Genomic DNA, 9,022 nt, shown 5'->3' with positions numbered 1-9,022 from the left:
CTGCAATGATTACAGCAGACATTTTAGACGAGGTAAACAGTAAATCGCACTGTAAATGAAGGTCAAGGTCAGACCGTTCGATCACAAATGGACGGTAAATCAATGTGGACAACAAAGAATAAGTATCGTGAGAACGAAGAGCGCAGCTACCAGTTTATCCACACACTCGCAAGGTTATTGCTGTCTATTGCGAAAAAATACATTTTGTAACATTACTATCAGAGATTAATAGTGAACGTTCATGAAATGTACCATGCTGTGTGCAAGAAAATGTAAGTACCGTAAACAACGGTTACACAACACATTTTAGTTTGCTATTATAATAGTTCGTTATAATGTTTAGTTTGCGACTAAAATTTTATAGTGTGTCTATCGACGTCGACAGGAACGTTATTGCAAAGAGTCAGAAGCCATATCCCATACTCAGAGATCTGATCTGGTGTTTGTTCAGGTGAATCTACAAGAAATCCGTACATTGACCAAATTCTTCACAATTCTGATGAACCGGCAGAGACAGTTGTTTCTAAATGTCAACGCTACACCTCAAGCTACACCCAATTCAGCTTGTGTCACAGTTGACTTCCTTCATACATGTATGGACATTAATTAGGCACCAGCTGAACCCAAGGGCGATTAAAATTTTGTCCAAATAGTTGATCATACTCTAGCATATTTGAATGCACGTGCGTCACACAATATCACAAAACCTATGGACGCACGTTTTCGTGCTGCGAAGGCGCCAATTACATTATGGTAAAACTTTCCTAAATTCAATATCTGCATTCAGTTTTCCAAACTGATTTAAAAGACGGCAGTACAAAAACATAACTTGTTTGACATGGCAAAACGTAGACTTTCGGAAGATATATGATGGCAAGCAAGTGATCTTGCTTGACAACAACATTAGAATCTATGTCGAAACGTCGCCTTTCACAATAAAAGAAGTTGTATATCCATAACAATTGTCATCATTCTTCATCAACTCAACTTCTAAAATGCCCATCAAAGAAGTTCAACTTTAGTAGTTCATCTCGACTTTGGAGGAAGCATGTGTTCAGAGGTGACGTAAAGGATCGTCCAAAACCGGGTCTCCAGCGAGACGAGCGGATGCTTTAACCATTAGGCTACCCCGCCGCCCCGTCTGATCAAAGCTAAACAAATTCATTCCTTTCGAAACTTTTGAAAAAGACATATAGAGAACATGTCATTGACGAAATATTATGACTCGTACTATATGGCCCAGTGTATTATTGACTTGACTTTGTGTGAGTATATGTCATTATGTGTGAGGATAGAGTACGGGGTTTTTTCTTGGCCATGACTGCTCATGAATATTGACAAGGTTTTGTACTTTGATAGCTTCATAGTTTCATGAATGCATAGGACGTTATATGAAAGCATAACATTTTACATTTCTAGTTTCAATAATTATTGGATCCGACCCATATCCTCTTAATGCACAAGACGGCTACGCGGTGTGACAGTCATTAATCAGGTCGTTTAATACTCATGGATGTCAAATACGCACAAACCCTCATAGTGAAACAATGAGAGAGTAGATGCCCGCAAAGGTTCCATCACAAATATTTCTTTTTACATGATGTGACCTGAGCGCTTATTGGTCAGAGCAACAGCAGGTTTCCCGCTCGTTGGGAACAGGGCGAGTTTTGATTGGTTGGTTAAAAAATAACCTTGGAAAGCGGACGGTTGTGTTCACGGTCGATGAAGGAAGGTAGTGTACCATTGACATTGATCTGCTCTGTCTCCTTGGCTTTCAGCAAGCAAATTATTCGGACAACTTTGCAGCAGTAACGGAGATTGCTCAGCACCCAATTTCATCTGTAGAGGTGGAACCTGTGTATGCGATATTGGCTACTCATTCAACTCTTCCACCAACGAATGTGTGCAATGTGAGTACATTAAAGAACAATATTACTGAACTTAGTTACCAGTATCAAGGGGGGCCGGTAGGATAGTCTAGTGGTTAAAACATCAGCTCGTCTAGATGAAGACCTAGATTCGATTACCTACATGGGTACAATGTGTGATGCCCATTTCTGGTGTCCCCCGCCGTCATATTGCTTAAAGAGGGGTAAAGCCAAGCTCGCTCACTCACTTTGAACAAATTGAAAATGTGTGTTTTTCTTGACATTCAGTCTGCACAGTTTATGGAGATACCTACACCGGCCACGGCGGCGTTGGCGTTAACTATTGTAACGTCGCCTCTGCAACTACGTCAACTGTTGAAGATTGCTGGAAGACATGCACAGGACAAACGGGGTTTCTGTGTAAGAACGCGGAGTACGATTTAACAAACAAGTATTGTCATATGTGTGATGAAGCCTGGTTTGAACTCAGCCCAGAAGCTCGATCGTATTCATCACCGGGTTGGGTGACCTACTTCAGAAACTGTGGAGATTGTAAGTTGAAACATTTTTATCATTTACATGTATTTTTGGCACTTTTAACTCTCAGCATCAAGAGGCGTTGATTTGCTCACAGTCATATGAACACGATTTCAATATGAGTATCCACAGTTTTCGTGGACAACTTGCAGAGAACGCGCTTTCAGGCTTTCACTTGCTCACAGTCATATTAGCACGATTTCAGCGCTTGCAGATACCATGCAGGACACGCGCTATGACTCCTGAACCAATGCTTTCTGTTAGTTGGGACATTTCCTTTGAATGATCCTGCTCAGTTGATCCTGCTGGTTGTGGGTAACCCGTTTGTTATCCGAACACCGTCAATCTTGTGAACAGGTGAGTTGCGTACCTTGTTCTTTAAAGGCAATTGGAGGAGAAACCAAAAATAGTTAAGAGGTTGATAATATGCTATTTCATGTAGAAATTAGATATTGATGGTGTAATATTTGTCAACCCAGTCGATCACAAATGGACGGCAAATCAATGTGTACAACAACGTATCAGTATGTTAAGAACGAAGAACGCCGCTTATTGAAGTGCCATTATCCTCAGTTCTGATATATAATTCTCAAAAAAAGAAACGCGTAGCCATATTGTTGTCAATGTTTTATGTGAAAATAAGAGCATCACAAGACATGTACATGGAACAAAGTTACTGCAATGATTACAGCAGACATTTTAGACGAGGTAAACAGTAAATCGCACTGTAAATGAAGGTCAAGGTCAGACCGTTCGATCACAAATGGACGGTAAATCAATGTGGACAACAAAGAATAAGTATCGTGAGAACGAAGAGCGCAGCTACCAGTTTATCCACACACTCGCAAAGTTATTGCTGTCTATTGCGAAAAAATACATTTTGTAACATTACTATCAGTGATTAATAGTGAACGTTCATGAAATGTACCATGCTGTGTGCAAGAAAATGTAAGTACCGTAAACAACGGTTACACAACACATTTTAGTTTGCTAATATTATAGTTCGTTATAATGTTTAGTTTGCGACTAAAATTTTATAGTGTGTCTATCGACGTCGACAGGAACGTTATTGCAAGGAGTCAGAAGCCATATCCCATACTCAGAGATCTGATCCGGTGTTTGTTCAGGTGAATCTACAAGAAATCCGTACATTGACCAAATTCTTCACAATTCTGATGAACCGGCAGAGACAGTTGTTTCTAAATGTCAACGCTACACCTCAAGCTACACCCAATTCAGCTTGTGTCACAGTTGACTTCCTTCATACATGTATGGACATTAATTAGGCACCAGCTGAACCCAAGGGCGATTAAAATTTTGTCCAAATAGTTGATCATACTCTAGCATATTTGAATGCACGTGCGTCACACAATATCCACAAAACCTATGGACGCACGTTTTCGTGCTGCGAAGGCGCCAATTACATTGTGGTAAAACTTTCCTAAATTCAATATCTGCATTCAGTTTTCCAAACTGATTTAAAAGACGGCAGTACAAAAACATAACTTGTTTGACATGGCAAAACGTAGACTTTCGGAAGATATATGATGGCAAGCAAGTGATCTTGCTTGACAACAACATTAGAATCTATGTCGAAACGTCGCCTTTCACAATAAAAGAAGTTGTATATCCATAACAATTGTCATCATTCTTCATCAACTCAACTTCTAAAATGCCCATCAAAGAAGTTCAACTTTAGTAGTTCATCTCGACTTTGGAGGAAGCATGTGTTCAGAGGTGACGTAAAGGATCGTCCAAAACCGGGTCTACAGCGAGACGAGCGGATGCTTTAACCATTAGGCTACCCCGCCGCCCCGTCTGATCAAAGCTAAACAAATTCATTCCTTTCGAAACTTTTGAAAAAGACATATAGAGAACATGTCATTGACGAAATATTATGACTCGTACTATATGGCCCAGTGTATTATTGACTTGACTTTGTGTGAGTATATGTCATTATGTGTGAGGATAGAGTACGGGGTTTTTTCTTGGCCATGACTGCTCATGAATATTGACAAGGTTTTGTACTTTGATAGCTTCATAGTTTCATGAATGCATAGGACGTTATATGAAAGCATAACATTTTACATTTCTAGTTTCAATAATTATTGGATCCGACCCATATCCTCTTAATGCACAAGACGGCTACGCGGTGTGACAGTCATTAATCAGGTCGTTTAATACTCATGGATGTCAAATACGCACAAACCCTCATAGTGAAACAATGAGAGAGTAGATGCCCGCAAAGGTTCCATCACAAATATTTCTTTTTACATGATGTGACCTGAGCGCTTATTGGTCAGAGCAACAGCAGGTTTCCCGCTCGTTGGGAACAGGGCGAGTTTTGATTGGTTGGTTAAAAATAACCTTGGAAAGCGGACGGTTGTGTTCACGGTCGATGAAGGAAGGTAGTGTACCATTGACATTGATCTGCTCTGTCTCCTTGGCTTTCAGCAAGCAAATTATTCGGACAACTTTGCAGCAGTAACGGAGATTGCTCAGCACCCAATTTCATCTGTAGAGGTGGAACCTGTGTATGCGATATTGGCTACTCATTCAACTCTTCCACCAACGAATGTGTGCAATGTGAGTACATTAAAGAACAATATTACTGAACTTAGTTACCAGTATCAAGGGGGCCGGTAGGATAGTCTAGTGGTTAAAACATCAGCTCGTCTAGATGAAGACCTAGATTCGATTACCTACATGGGTACAATGTGTGATGCCCATTTCTGGTGTCCCCCGCCGTCATATTGCTTAAAGAGGGGTAAAGCCAAGCTCGCTCACTCACTTTGAACAAATTGAAAATGTGTGTTTTTCTTGACATTCAGTCTGCACAGTTTACGGAGATACCTACACCGGCCACGGCGGCGTTGGTGTTAACTATTGTAACGTTGCCTCTGCAACTACGTCAACTGTTGAAGATTGCTGGAAGACATGCACAGGACAAACGGGGTTTCTGTGTAAGAACGCGGAGTACGATGTAACAAACAAGTATTGTCATATGTGTGATGAAGCCTGGTTTGAACTCAGCCCAGAAGCTCGATCGTATTCATCACCGGGTTGGGTGACCTACTTCAGAAACTGCGGACACTGTAAGTTGAAGCATTTTTATCATTTACAGTTTTAACTCTCAGTATCAACTCACAGTCATATTAACACGATTTCAATGTGAGTTTCGACTATCCACAGTTTTCGTGCACAGCTTGCAGAGAACGCGCTTACAGGCTTTGACTTGCTGCTCACAGACATATTAGCACGATTTCAGCGCTTGCAGTTGCCTTGCAGGGAACGCGCTATGACTCCTGAAGCAATGTTTTTTGTTGTTTTTTATATAGAAGACTAAGAAGGAAATATAAGAAGACTAGATCAGGAGTTGATAAAGAAAATATTAAGAAATGTAATCGTTTATATAAGAAAACTGTTAAATGGCAATATAGAAAGTTTGTTGTTGAAACTAAAAATATTTTTTCACGCATTGCAAAGAATGATCCTTCAGCATTTTGGAAGTTCTTTAAAGACAGAAAAGTAGAAAATGCCAACGTGACTTTGGATGATTTTATAATTTCTTCAAGAATGTAAATGCTGCAGATGAATCTAATGATAATGTAAATGACGTTTTTGACATAGATCTGGTCCCTGAGAATGATGTGCTTGATAAGGAAATTACTGTTGAAGAAATTTTGAAGAGTATTAATCATTTATAGACACGGAAAGCTGTCGGAATAGATAGAATAGAAAATGAGCATATTATTTATACTAAGCATGAATTTATAGAAATATATTATGAGTTGTTTAACTTTGTTTTGGAATGTGGTACCGTACCCAAGTCATGGCTGATAGGGATAATTAAGCCTATTTACAAACAGAAAGGTGATGTAAATAATCCTGAAAATTATAGGCCAATAACTATTTTGTCATGCCTTGGAAAGCTTTAAACTTCTGTTTTAAATTATCGCCTTAGTACTTTTCTTGATGATAATGATATATTAAGTTAGGCACAGGCGGGCTTCCGAAAGGGGTACTCTACTTTAGATAATATCTTTGTTTTAAATGGACTAATTGATATACTTAAATCTAAGAAGAAAAAGTTATATAGTGTTTTTATAGACTTTCAAAAGGTTTTTGATAATGTCTGGCGTGTGGGACTTTGGCAAAAAATTATTAAACTCGGAATTACTGGGAAAGTTTTAAAGGATACTTATAATATGTATGATAATATCAAGTCTTGTGTGTCAACAGGTGGAAATGATTCTACCTATTTTGACTGTTGTAAAGGCGTACGCCAGGGAGAACATTTATCACTTCTCCTTTTTTCACTGTTTATTAATGACGTTGAATCATATCTAGCGACTAATGCCTGTGATGATGTAGAAATTGATGATATATTTGGATTTGTAAAGATGTTTGTACTGATGTATGCTGATGACATGGTCTTATTTGCTGAAAGTTCGGATGAGTTACAGCGTAGTATCAATATGTTTAGAGAATATTGTGTAAAGTGGAAGCTAAAATTAAATACAGAAAGAATAAAGTAGTCATATTTGGCTCTAGAACTGCAAGGGTGAATTTTCAAAAAAATTATTTTGGTGACGTACCTTTGAACATGTCTGACACTTATACTTACCTTGGAATAAATTTCTATAAGAATCGGAAATATAATGCTGCCATTAAATCTTTAAGAGAACAAGGCCTGAAAGCAATGTTTTGGTTGTTAGCTAAAGCAAGAAAGGACAAGGTATGATAAGGGTGGTTTTTGGCCCACAAACAGAATTGGCTGAACACATGTTATTTGTTTAGAGACAAGATGGCTTTGCATAAAAAAGCTAATTTTTAAATGATCTGAGGCCATAATTTCAATGCAGAGGGGCCAAAAATGGGTTTTATCAGTTCCCATGAAAAAATAACAAGACATCTGAAATATCAGTGTGCCATAATGACTTATATACAACTATCAGTTTATTTACATACAAATAGTATCAGTTTTACAACAGGTATTCATGATGAAAACATGTCAACATCAATCACAAGGTTTTAACTTCAAGGGGCCCAATTAGGGTTGCCATACATTGTGAACAGTAATTCAATTACTTGCCAATTAATTGATTACAAAAAGCTCATTATTCACAACTTTCTTTGCAAACAAACTATAGGTCAATTTTACAACATGTACTTATGATAACCAATCATGTCCCACGAAAAATCACAGGGGCCCATTTTAGTCTAATTACATTTTGGGCACAGCTTGATTTGAACAAGTAAGTGTTAAAAGTCAGTATTCACAACCGGTTTTAGCAAATATACAGTAAACATCTCATTCACAACATGTTACTACAATAACCAATCATGTTGCACTAAAAACTCACAGGTCTTGACCTCAAAGGGGCCTATTTCAGGTGAAATTACATTCTTGGCACAGCTTGATTTAACACCATGTAAGTGTGAAAAGTCAGTATTTACAACATTCTTGCAAATATACAGTAAACATCTCATTCACAACATGTTGTTATAATAACCAATCATGCTTCCCTAAATATCACAGGTCTTGACCTCAAAGGGGGCCATTTTTGGTGGAATTACATTCTTGGCACTGAGCTTGATTTTAACACCATGTAAGTGTTAAAAGTCAGTATTTACAACATTCTTGCAAATATATACAGTAAATATCTCATTCTCAACATGTTGTTATAATAACCAATCATGTTGCACTAAAAATCACAGGTCTTGACCTCAAAGGGGCCTATTTCAGGTGAAATTACTTTCTTTGCACAGCTTGATTTAACACCATGTAAGTGTTAAAAGTCAGTATTTACAACATTCTTGCAAATATATACAGTAAACATCTCATTCTCAACATGTTGTTATAATAACCAATCATGTTGCACTAAAAAGCACAGGTCTTGACTTCAAAGGGGCCTATTTCAGGTGAAATTACATTCTTGGCACAGCTTGATTTTGACACCAAGTAAGTGTTAAAAGTCAGTATTAAAAATTCTTCAAAAAGTAATTATTCACATCTCATTCACAGCAAAGATATATAAAACATCCACTTTCACTCTTCATCCACATGGTCATCAATCTCTGAATCAGTTTCTGAATCACTGTCAAGAACTGCAGCATTCAACCGTGTATCACTAGAGTTGCTGGAAACTGGCATATTGTTTTGGTGTCTGCCATACCCAGATTTTCTCTCAACTGAAAAACAGATGACTTTATGTCAAAAGAAAATTCTGTTTTAAAACTTTGATATTATAAATCTATTCAAGGGTAACATTACTTTTTTATTTTCAAATGTCAGTAATCTGGCCTTGAAGGCTTATGCAGATTTAATCACCACTGAGACATCAGTATTTCTGAAATTCTGTGACATTAAATTAGAAAATTGAAGAAAAACATATTGTTTATTTTTTAGCACTCATATTATGCTTACCTTCCACCTCAAGTTTTAAGTTGTCATCTTCATGAAATGACACTCCTGAAATCAGTCCAAGCAAATTTCTCTTATCTGAAAACAAATATTTGAAATCATAAAAGAATTATCATTATGTTCAAGAAATTGGTGCTTTCTAATTTTTCTAATGCTAAACATGTCAATAGTATAGTTATATAGGGAAGGG

General features: G+C 37.7%; 1 long non-coding RNA gene across 1 annotated transcript; it reads left to right on the top strand.

Annotated features, from left to right (window-relative positions):
• The first annotated feature begins 2,181 nt into the window (after positions 1–2,181).
• Positions 2,182–5,352, top strand: LOC124289644. The gene is made up of 3 exons (XR_006901726.1): positions 2,182–2,420; positions 4,860–4,991; positions 5,237–5,352. It is a non-coding gene; the product is annotated as an uncharacterized LOC124289644 (long non-coding RNA).
• Positions 5,353–9,022: the final 3,670 nt, after the last annotated feature.

Source organism: Haliotis rubra, unplaced genomic scaffold, assembly GCF_003918875.1.
Source record: "Haliotis rubra isolate DU_JTF1 unplaced genomic scaffold, ASM391887v1 Scf446, whole genome shotgun sequence".
NCBI lineage: Eukaryota > Metazoa > Mollusca > Gastropoda > Lepetellida > Haliotidae > Haliotis > Haliotis rubra.
Note: the sequence above shows the minus strand (reverse complement) of the source record. Positions and strands in the feature narration are given on the sequence as shown.